This window comes from Neltuma alba, unplaced genomic scaffold (assembly GCF_004799145.2).
Source record: "Neltuma alba isolate B1F8T4 unplaced genomic scaffold, ASM479914v2 tig00003389_pilon, whole genome shotgun sequence".
NCBI classification, from domain to species: Eukaryota; Viridiplantae; Streptophyta; class Magnoliopsida; order Fabales; family Fabaceae; genus Neltuma; species Neltuma alba.
In genome coordinates, this window is record NW_021633261.1 from 40,009 (window position 1) to 52,958 (window position 12,950).

The window sequence follows — 12,950 nt, forward strand, 5'->3', positions numbered from 1 at the left end:
ACAGGTATCAAATATAAGGAAATTTTAGGTATCTCAAAAATGGTTCTACCTATATTTATAGCCACGCAAGTATGCAGATTCTTGTAACACAAGAATAGCATATATATTGCCAATGCCAGTACAAGTAAGAGGACAGGCATAGATGATGAACCGTTTGAGAGGATATAATAAAAATATATGACCACATACACCACTAAGTCCACAATACTTAATTAATTATATCCTCTTACAGGGTTTGAAAGGACGTTATGTATCTTTAATTATGTCTTTTCCTTTTTTAAAGAAAATTTTGCATGCTCTCAATGTACCTCGTCACTTGTATATTCCTCAACAAAACCACACATGCCACACTGCATTTATTTCATTTGACGTACGTGATGTTACTTCTCATCAATTTATTTTAGGGCGTCAAACTTCAGTTTATTTTATATTATCTCTCCTAGTTAGTCCTAGCACATTATCCCCTTGTCCCTTCCTAAAAAGGGCTCAACCTATAATATATTGTTCGACGATACTTTAATTTCCAACTTATAATAAGCACTTGATAATATCACTGAAAGGAGTGAGTGATTAGTGACGATTATTTTACTGTCAAATTCCCAACCCCCACTTTCAAATTCTCGTTTTAACTTATATATATATATATATATATATATCTGTGTGTGTGTGTGTGTTTATTTATTTTGGACTCTTTTAGAAGCATGCGAATTATTGAAGAGTGGCCACACATGCCGACGAAGCCTTGAAAAGGCATTGGTGACACAGTAACTTTTACTTGATCGAGACCAGTCGCACTTTCACAATCTTCTATATATCTTATTCATCCCTTTCAATTTATAATTATATATATAGGAGTATATTCAGGCCAACTTAATTACAGGCACCCCTCCTTGATTAGAGTCTTCTTAATTAACATCGTGCCTTTGATAGTTTCATTAAGAGAGACACTGATCATCTGCTACTGCAGTTTCACTAAGTCTCCGACATAAGAAGTTCTATGATGTCTAGGGTTTTTCGTTGCTTCTCTGTTCCTCCAAATCTCGTACCAATTCACACATCACCACTGCCTAGGTCGTCATCAGTAATATTTCTTTACTTTCTTTTCAACATCTTTTCCTTTGCATATATATGCATTCTTTAGTTTTATTTTCTTCTTTTAAATTATGACTCTTTTTTATATTCATTTATTGAAGGGCTACGAACTGTGTTGCATTACACACTGTTTATCCCTACCTTACTGGATTGCTCCTTGGTTTGATCGAAATAAAGTATCAAGGATTGAGCAGCAACCTCTTCAAAGAACACCTGGTTATGATGATGACCTTTCTGATATCAAAATTTGTCTACGTCATCGCCCTCGTAACCTTCCCTGCAGATCATCAAACCATTGGTCATTACTCGCTTGATTTGAAGGTTGTGGTGTGCCATATTTCTGGAACTATTGCTTCTGAGTTACTCCTGCTGGTTCTGGTCTCTCCACTACAGTGCTTCATCATCAACGTGTCCACATTTATCATTGTACTGGCCATGTTCCTGTGCTACAAGTATGTATTCAAACTGCTGAATCATGTTACGACACAAGGCACGGAAATTCAGAATGGAGAAGAACAATCCGACGAGACCATAAACGAGCAAACTGAAATAGCTTCCACTTCTTAATAATATGACGTTTTCAATCTTCTTCTAGGCGGCCTATTTAATGTGTGTGTGTTTTCTTTTTCACACTCAGCGCACTCAAGATCTAGCTAGCTTCAAGCTTCTATACCAACTAGATATTTGAAATATTGCATGTGTGCCTGTATTTGAAGCGGAGGTCGCACAGTTGATAATGTATTATTATAAATACAGCGTGGCTTTATCTTGATGATGAGTCATATTATGTATAACTTGTTGTACTCCCTAGTTGTTTGTTTTTGTTCTCCGAGTCGTTGTAATTTACAAGTTTTAGCTTGTCTTTTGATTAGAAGAAGTGGTGGTGGACTAGGACGCTTGGAGGAGTAATATCCAAAAAGGATGCGAGCTTTCTTTCTTGCCTTGTGGATGCCTGCTTTCTGAAAGCTTGTTATACGTAAGCTCTCACTGAGAGTCCAAACTCGTACACTAGACATACTCTCTCATCATTGGCCTTGCTCACGTAATAATTGAGCCGAATCCATACTGAAAATGGAATGGGGTTATAAGAAAGTGACGCTTCGGCCTCCTCCAAGAGAGTCATACTCATCTGGGCCCCAGTAGGCCAGTAGTGAGATTTTATTTATTTATTATTCCTTTTAATTTAAAAAGTGCTGTGGTGTTCGTCTGGCGAAGGAGAAGGGCGCGTCACGCTCACGCACGTAGCTGCAACGATTCGACCTTTTTCCCGTTTTGGTATGGATCAGGGGAGCTCCGTCGTAATTGGGTCAATAACAAATGGAGGCCCGCATTTCATTAAATTGGGCCGTTTGAAGTAGAACTAGGCCCATTTGTTAAATTAGAAAGTGGCGTCCTGGGCTATTTTTGTCTCTCTCTCATCCTCGGAGAATAAGCTTCATTAAAAATGCAACATAGCCCAAATATTTGCCTCACTAGAATTACAGGTAGTTTAATAAGGTCATTTTATTCTTTTTTTTTTATCTCCATTCCGTTTCTTTTTCTGTCCTTCCAAACATTTTTGTTCTTGGTTTCATTCCATGAAATAGGAACTACCAATTAGATTGAATTAAATAATTGAAATCTTCTCGTTTCGACAAGCACTAAGCTGAAATATATTACTTCATGAGGGCGTCTAAGGATGGACGCCATTGGGTCCATGTCCCCATGTCCTAGCTTTGTTTAATATTTAAACTCCCTTCTTAGTACTTAAATCTTGACTTCATTACAAATTTATTTCCCCAGCATGATCTCTTGCCTTTAAAGGCTTGTTTGAAATAACTTATAAGTAGTTTTTCAGTCATTATTTATAAAATACAAAATAAGTATGCAAGAGAAATTTTGTCTCGACTCATAAAACATATTTATCAATGATTATAAATGTGATTCCAAATAGGAACCAAACCTTTGCCTCACTTTCACTATGTTTGGCCATGTGGGTCGGCGAGTTAGCTATAAATCCACACCTTCATTTCTTCTTTTGTCCACACAGCTTTAAGTTACAATATGAGTGTAGATCGTTCCATCAATAAGGTTTCTTACTTTCAAATAAGATTTTTGCTTGTGAAGGGGTAGTATTTATTGAAGATCATGGCCTCTCCACCGTGGTGATTAATCATTGAAGGGTCTCGACTCGAACTCATTGGCAATGGTCTTATGTTACACGCATATTATACAGACCCTCAAATCCTGAACAAGCACTAATGCAAGAGACTCGAGATTGTAGTTGGATGAACTCGGAGACATAATAAAAATGCATAAACTGCAATCACCTTCTAGATTATTATTTTCGGTCCTAATTATAAAATATCGTTTGTAGTCTATTAATATATTTCAAAATTCTGTTTTCTGAAATTCATCTTTTATTAGAGTTTGTATTATAGATGAATAAGTTGAAACTTAAAAGTTATCTCTTTATCGTAAAACTAAAAGAATAAGGCAACTTATTAATGTTACTTGAGCAATTAATCATCATCCCCATCTCTTTGTCGGCTAAATGACTCATTTGTCAGCCAAGGAAACCAATAATTCAGCACCATTATATATTACTCCTCCAATATTTAATATAAGACCTAATTATTTAGTTAATTTTAGTCATAAATATAATACCTATTTTTTATATTTATCAATTTTTTTAAATTATTCTCTCAATTATAATCAAGTAGAAGAGGGGGAAGATATTAAAGAAGATGATCATGCTATTTTAAGAAAAACATGACATGTTTATTATAATTAACTAACTTACCTAACTTCCTTAATCTAATCAAATTAGTTAAATAGGTCTTATATTAAGAACTGGAGTGAGTGTTATCTTGTTTCTCTTTCCTTGGTTACTTCGATATATTCTTCATATATCAAGAAAACCCTATATTCCAGACGCACCTGAAATAGAGACCCAGGATAGAGCTATACGAGGCAATTTGCGAATTTACAAACAATGTTTAACTTGTGTCTGCTTTTCGGTTCCTTTAATGTTCTTTAATTTCGCTGACGCACCTGGGCCATAAATAATTAATCAGTGTATTTTGCAAGTTAATTAGGTACTGCTGGATCTTAATTATATGGAGTTGGAAGCTGAAAATCACACGTACGCCACTGGCTTCTCTTTTCTGATAATATTTCCCTCCCCTCTTCCAACTGCTGACCCACATTACTATTAATGAAAAAAATGAATTTTTTAGGCTAAACGGTTTTATTTGAGCATTAAAATATATGTTATTAAGGATAACTGTTTTAATGTTTTACCGGGTTTCAACACCCATTATTTTCCATGAAAAATGGTAAAGCGTTTGGAGCCGCGACGGGCGTATCAGAGAAAGGGTTGCGCACACACGCGCGCACACATATATAGCCACATAACATCCAGATACTTGGAACACAAGAATATATGCCGCTGCCAGTGCAATGTGACTACACATTATCTATGTCGAACCGTTTGATTGGGATATAAAAATTTATGCATTTTATTAATCAACGAAATAAAAGTCAGAATTCCAAATTCCAACCGGAATGTTTATACAACTAGGTTTTAATGTTTTTGTGTGTGTGTATATACACACACATACTACCTCTTATTTTTAATATAATATCTAGTTTGTAGTTCAAATTAAACTATATTACTTCTGGTTTTTAATATGAGAGCTAGTTGACTAATTTGAATAGATTAAAGAAACTAGTTAAGTTAGTCATTTGTAATAAATAAATATTATCTTTCCTAAAATATCTTTGCTAATCAAGTACATTGGTTATAACTACCATTATTACAAGGTCTACATTGGGAAAGTGAATTAGAGTTTTATATTTTGAATCAAAATAAAAGTTAAATAAGTTTTTATATTAAGTACCGGAGGTGGTATTAAGGTTTGGAGGTAGTATTAGGTTGTGTTTGGCAAAGCTTTTGACTCATATCACTAAAAGGCTAAAATTTGGTTTGACCCTGGCTTTTTTAGAACTCTTTTTTCCTACTTATTGCTTTAGCTAATCAGGCTTATAGACAATTATTGGTGGCTCAAAAGAATGTTCTCTCTCCTCTTTCTCATTTTGTCTAACACTTCACTTCTCTCCTCTGTCTTATACTTCACGCATCTCCTCTCTTCGAGCTCGTCTCCTTTGTCTTAGGCGTGTGGGGAAACAATTTGAATAACACGTAACAGTTCTCAATTAATGTTATTACTTTGATAATCCATCGCATATCAGTTGAAGTTTGCTGATGATTTTTGGTAGAGCACTGGCCTTTCTGATGGATCGATTTTGCCTTTTATCGTACTTTTATGCTTCATTTATTTAATATATATTTGATCTGTCATTAATAACCTTATATGCGTAGTTAAGAGTTACAAACACGAGTGTACATGGTTTGTATAATAATGACCATTCATAACTTTATAAGGAGATATTTGAGATTGGATGACTATTTCCTAAAAGATGAAAATGATACTATAATTGGAGAAAATGAGCTGGTCAAGCATCGTCTTCAAATATAGCATCACAGCTTTCATCGCATATGAATTGTGTCCGTGACACAATTAGAGATCAAATTATCCAAAGCTTATCAGTTAAATAATTATGTGATTATTTTGTTTAACCTCGTCACAATACAATAAATTTTAATTTGATCATATTTTATTTTATCCATTGAAATTATATTTCACTTTATATTCATAATAATTTTTTGTGATATCTCTAATATTTTAAAATATATTTAAGTTATTAAATTTCACTTCTTCATATTAAAATAATTTAAATTTATTGTATTATGTAAATTTATTTCTTTATCATTTTTTATTATTTAATAAAACTCATATTCATTTTGGTAATTTTATAAATTAAACTTACTAAATTCATTGTATTATGTAAATTCATTCTTTTAATCATTTTTCATTATTTAATAAAGCTCATACCTATTTTGGTAATTTTACAAATTAAATTTATTTTTATTCAATCATAATCCAAACAATCTTTTATCTAATCTAACTTTTACAAATTAACTTTTGTAAAATCCAATCCAAATACAATTTACATTACTCAATCTAATTTTTTTAAAAGTTAAATAAGTTACTTTTCCTACTACTAATCCAAACAAATCCATAGAGAGTAGGCTTTGTTTGGATCAGCAATGAGCTAGAATGACTTTTAAGCTACAAGTTCTCTCAATGTGAAAGCTATTTTGATAAGCTTTCGAAAAAAAAGTTACTTATCCATCATGGGGAGAAATTAAAAAAACCATGAAGAAAGAAGAAGAGAGAAGGGAAAGAGAAGAAAAAAGGAAAGCAAATGAAAAAAAAATCCAAGAAAGATAATTTTTAAAAAAAATTAATGACATTTAGTATATAAATTTAAAATATTACTTATTCTAGTTTTTAATATAAAACCTAGTTCACTAATTTGGAAAAATTGAGAAAATTATAAATTAAATATAACATATGTTATATAATTTTACTAAAATATTTATGTGTATTATCAGATTATATATTAGTTTATAAATCATACAAATTAGTTTACAATAACAATTTAATATCTACATATATTTCTATTTTATTTATTCAATACATCTTATTAAATGTTTTTTTTGGCCAACCTGATTAAATGGTTTTAAACACTTACAAATTTTTCTAATTATATATTAATTCTTTTTATATCAATTTTTTATTTTTATTAAATTTGTCAAATTACACACACATGATACTAATTTTTTGAGATCTAAACTTATTTTTTACTACTTTCAGTTCTAATTAGAAGAGCCAGTTGACTAATTTGAGGAGATTAAAGAAAGAAGTTAAGTTCGTTATTTGTCATAAATAAGTGTTGTCTTTCTTAAAATATTTTTACTAATCAAGTGTATTGGCTAAAACTACTATTGTTAGAAAAACTATCTTGAAAAAAATACATAAATATTAGAGACAAAGTGGATTGGATTCTTATACTTATGACTAAAATAAAAATCAAACGAGGTTTTATATTAAGAACCGAAGGTAGTATTATCTATCTAAATAGGTTTTAATTTGTTAAATTAACTTTTTCATACAAGTTATTTCAAATATAAATCATTATACCCTAACTAGCTTTTATCTTAACAGACTTTTGCAAAATCAGATTGCCAAAAATTCAATTCTGCCACCATGGATCCAAATCACACATTTTAAAGGGTTGCCTTTACTAGACACACACTCAAATCCATACTCCACTCGTGTTTCTAAAGAGCTTTAGAGAGAGAGAGAGAGAAAAGAGATCACCGCCCCCGCCGCCTACTGCGACGGAGGAGTAACAAGAGTTTAGCAAGCATGGAGCACTCTATCCCCTTACAACTCCCAGAGAAGGAGGCATCCCCTCCCCACCCGGATGACAACAGGTCTACCAAAAAAGTCAAGATACGACAAACTCGGCCAGAAGGTGATGAAGACACTGAAATGGCTTCTGATAACCAGGAGCAGCGAAATAGTCTTGATGAAACAGAACCAACAAACGAAGACGAGACAATGTATGCTGAGCCCACAACAAAGGAGTCCCCCAGGACAACCAGCCAGAGCCACCAACCTTCCTTTCGTGACAAGTTGCTGAACAGTATGCTTAGCCCCGCCCACGAAGAAGACTTCGTCCTTGAGGATGGGGATGTGTACGTCGATAAGAAGGGAATATTTCCAGCCATTGCCTTTTCTCCTCGAGTCCATAAACTCCTTGATGAAAGCATGAGATACACTGTGATACTCAAACTTTGGGTAGACCCATTGGGTATCAACGCCTGCGCGATCACTTGACTCACCTATGGCGTTTCGTAGCTTATTTCAAGCTATCTGATCTTGAAGGGGGTTGTTTCACGGCGACCTTCGCTAAGAACGAAGACTACCAAAGAGTTTTGACTGAAGGGCCGTGGGTTATCGCAGGCCATTACCTCACGATACATCCATGGACACCAGACTTCTCACCGATCCATCACAACATATCCCAAGTGGTTGCTTGGATCCGTATTCCCGGTCTTCCAACTAAGTATTACAAGAAGAATATCATTTGAGCCATTGGAGAAATACTCGGCCAAGTCATTAAGATAGACTATAATACTGTTTCGGGAGAAAGGGGCAAATTTGCTAGGATGGCCATCATCCTAGACCTATCAACCCCCCTCACGTCCAAGATCACCGTGGATGATAAAGGGCTCTTTGTGGAGTATGAAGGTCTACCCACTATTTGCTATACCTATGGGAGATACGGACACCTGGTAGAAACATGCCCCTTGAAGACCCCCGAGCAAGTAACGGAACAACCACCACCGTAGGCCCCAGCTACAACCCAGACTCCGGTAGTAGGAAACCCGGCAGCAGACGAAGTGGAAGAAACGAACCCCTATGGCGCGTGGATGCAAACTCCGTCTTCTAGGCACCGATTCCTCATAGATACAAAAAAGCAATCTGACACAAGTTACCCAAAGCATGCTAGCTCAAGGACGAGGTTTGACGTCCTCACTACAAAAAAATATGTTAATTCTAGCGATTATGGTGTTACATTTCTAGCGGTTTTAACCGCAACAAATAACATTTGTAGCGGTTAACGAAACCGCTAGAAAAACAGGTGTTAGAAAAAATTTCTAGCGGTTATCTCAACCGCTACACATCATGGTCAAAACGATAGAACATTTCTAGCGGTTAGGAACCGCTAGAAATTATCTGAAGGAGACACATTCCTAGCGGTTACAAAACCGCTAGAAATTTTTTCCGGGGAAACGTTTCTAGCGGTTATTAACCGCTAGAAACGTTTCCCCGGAAAAAATTTCTAGCGGTTTTGTAACCGCTAGAAACCTGCTAAACGGGAATTAAATAATTTCAGTAGCGCGCGAAAATTACTAGCGGTTATAGAACCGCTAGAAATGTTTGGGAAATTAAATTTTCACACCAATTGAATTTTTAGAATGGCGGGAAAATTTTCTAGCGGTTAAGAACCGCTAGAAAGTTTGGCGCGAAATTTAAATTTGACGAAATATTTCTAGCGGTTCTGAACCGCTAGAAATGTTTACCGTGCCAGAAAAAAAAATTTATGGTTTTTCATATTATAATTTTAAAAACCATTAAATAAATTATTTTGAAGAATTTTTGTTAATTTGTATAATTAGTTATATGTTACATTTTATATATTCAAATTTTGTAATAAAAAATATGTAATTAAATTATGAATGTGTTAAAAGAAGTGAATTTAATCTAACAAGATAATTTAATTGAATATTTAATAAGATAGTTGAATTGAAGATGATATATTTTGGAATATTGAACCTATAGTATTAAGTTGATGAGTATTTGAATCAGTTGAGGAGGGCATGACAAATGTGGAGAAGAAAAATCTGAAAGGAAAGGAGAAATAAATATGTTAGTAAATTTTAAATAAAAACAAATAAAAGATACAATGAATTATAAAATAAAATTCACTTACCATAGAGTAAAGAGAAAAAAACCACAATATGAGATAGTAAGAAAAAAAGAGAGAATTATGAAGAAGAATAGGAGAGGAAGGAAAAGAGATGGAGTAAATGAATGTAGAGAAGATATGGTATTTATAGAGATCAGCGACACATTTGTAGCGGTGTTTTTGTAGCGTTTTATAATATTTTGTAGCTGTTATTCATTTTCTAGCGTATATAAAAGCGCTAGTAATTAGTAGCGGTTACATATGTAGCGGTTATTAACCGCTAGAAATTTAGTATTTTTTATTTTTAAAATCTGAACGAATTTTAATTTACAGGTATGTATTTTGTAGCGGTTCATAACCGCTACAAATTTTTTCACGATATTGTAATTTGTAGCGGTTATTAACCGCTACAAATTACAATTTTCACGAAATTGTAATTTGTAGCGGTTAATAACCGCTACAAATTACAATTTCGTGAAAAAATTTGTAGCGGTTATGAACCGCTACAAATGAAAATTTTTTATTTTTAAAAAATTTTACGAATTTTAATTTATACATATGTATTTATGGACGAAAAATTTGTTAAATAATTTATTTTGGATGCTGCTACTCTCCATCATCATCCGGCCTGAAAGGACATATTTTAAAAAAATTTGTTAAATTTATGTTGTATTTGGAAAAAATTAGTAATTAGTAGTTAATTATTTAAATAATTTAAGAAAAGACGTGTACCTGATAAGTGGCAAATTATCATCTCCTTGAGGAAAGAAGTCTTCAAAATTCGAGGGTTGGAAGGGTTCACTGTCGTAAATAATGTCACCATCACCCATATCGTAAAGATCCCGTGGCTTGAGGTGAACGACCATATTCCAGTCTTTATGTTTCTCGTCCTCGACATAGTAAATTTGGTGTGCCTCAGAAGCAAGGATATATGGCTCATCATCTTCAGATGCCCCCGTATGAATAAGTCTTGAGAAATTGACTGAGGTGATGCCCAAATGGTCAGTAGCGAGTCCCCGTGAAGTTGTCGTATTTGCCCAGGAGCATTTGAACAGTGTCACGGTGAAAAGCTGGTAAGTCAACTCAATAATGTCAATTAGCTTTCCATAGTAAGTGACGCCTCCAAAGCGCATATCGCCATCACTACTGCTAGCATAACATCTCGTTCCGAATGTCCCGCAAACTCCAGAGTTTTGTGTGAGCAATCCCTGATCACGTGCAACCGTACAGAACTTGAAGCCGTTGACATTGTACGCGGTAAACCTCCGTGCATGGTCTAACGGACCGAGAGAAAGAGCTCTGAATTCATCTGTGTATGGGCTGTTGTCATTACGTATTCGACGTGTAAACCAACTGGGAAACTCTTTGTGGACTCTTTTATCAATGTCAGCAGAACGCGCACGGCCCCGTAGCTGACGCCTGAGATAACTCCTAAACTCACTATAGTAAAGTGTAATTTGTTAGAAGAGTCAATAAGAAACAAATATAAAGTGTAAAAGCTAGTGAGCTTATATGATATATATACTTACTGCATGAAGGGTTCAACTTGGCTGCAATTTATCAAAACGTGTCTGTGTGCCTGGAGTTTCTCTGTAGGAGTGAGTCTGAAGAATTCATATCCTCCAACTGGTTTCCCAACAGGAGGAAATAAAGTTGACGTGGAAGGACCAGGAGGAGAATCATCTACGCGACGCGGGCGGTTAAAAGATGTCTCCATGTCATCAAAGTACCTCGAACAGAAAGTTAGGACCTCATCTCCGGAATAACCTTCTGCTATTGACCCCTCAGGCCATGCCTTATTCCTAACATATGATTTTAATTTTCCCAAGTACCTGTAAGTTAAAATTGCATTAATAATTACGAGTAAATGAAAGAACAATGTGAAATTTAAAGAGGCGGGAATAAAAGATAATCTAGTACCTCTCTATAGGGTACATCCATCGATAGTGAACTGGGCCAGCAACCTTTGCTTCTCGAACAAGGTGGACAGTCAAGTGAACCATAACAGTAAAGAATGATGGAGGAAATATCATCTCCAAGTGACAAAGTGTAAGAATAATTTTATTTTGCAGCTGATCAAGCTCTTCCGCTACCAAGACCTTCGCACACAACTTCTTGAAAAATGAACATAATTCTACCAAAACCACCGATACATCAGAAGGAAGTGTGTTTTTCAAGGCCAATGGAAGTAACTGTTGCATAAGAACATGAGAGTCATGACTTTTCAACCCAGTAACCTTTCGAGCCTGCAGATCGATACACCTTGAGATGTTGCTAGAATATCCATCTGGTACTTTTATGTTCTTCAACGTCGAGAGGAAGATATCCTTGTTCTGCTTTGTCAAGGTGAATTTAGCTGGCTGAAACTTGTCGTTTTCATCAGGCCAAGCCTCTTCACGAATTCCCCAGGCCCGTAAATCTTTTCTAGCTGCGAGATGGTCTTTGGACTTTCCAGCTTCATTGAGCAACGTATATAGCACATTATCGCACACATTTTTTTCAATGTGCATAACATCCAAACTGTGTCGTAGCAAATTAGATTCCCAATAAGGAAGAGTGAAAAATATGCTTCTCTTCCGCCATTGCATAGGTTGCGTATCAGATGTCCCACGAGATCGTCGTCCCAATCGTTCGGGATCCACACTCTTACCAAACTCGATATGAACATCTTCTAACTGCCGCAAAATATCCATACCAGACAAAGTAACAGGAGGATCTCTCTTCTCCTGTTTCCCATCGAAGCGAATCCGTTGCAATCTAAGTCTGTGCTTGGAATCAAGGAACCGTCGATGTCCTATGAAGCACCACTTGCGACTGTGTGGAAGGCGACATGGCACAGAATCAAAATTGCACTCAGGACAGGCCAACCCAGTATGCACATTCCAGCCAGACAAAGTTCCCAAACCGGGAAAATCACTTATTGTCCACATCAAGGCTGCACGGAGATTGAATAGTTGCTTGTCATGTGAGTCATATGCCTCAACACCATTCGTCCATAGGTCGAGCAATTCGTGTATCAACGGTTGCAGGTATACGTCAATATCATTTCCTGGTGCTTTCTTGCCAGGAATGATCATGGAAAGCAAAAAGGAGCTCTGCTTCATGCACATCCAAGGTGGTAGATTGTATGGAATTAACACCACCGGCCAGATACTGTAACTTGTGCTCATGTTTCCGAAGGGATTAAAACCATCGGTTGCCAATGCAAGACGTACATTTCTAGGATCATTGGCAAAGTCTGGAAATTTCGCATCAAACGCTTTCCACGCCTCCGAGTCTCGTGGGTGCCTTAACCTACCATCTAGGTTTTCCTCAGTCGCGTGCCACCTCATGTGCTGAGCCATTTTTGATGACATATACATTCTTTGCAACCGTGGTTTCAAAGGAAAGTATCTAAGAAAATAATATATTAAAAATTTAAAATACCGAAT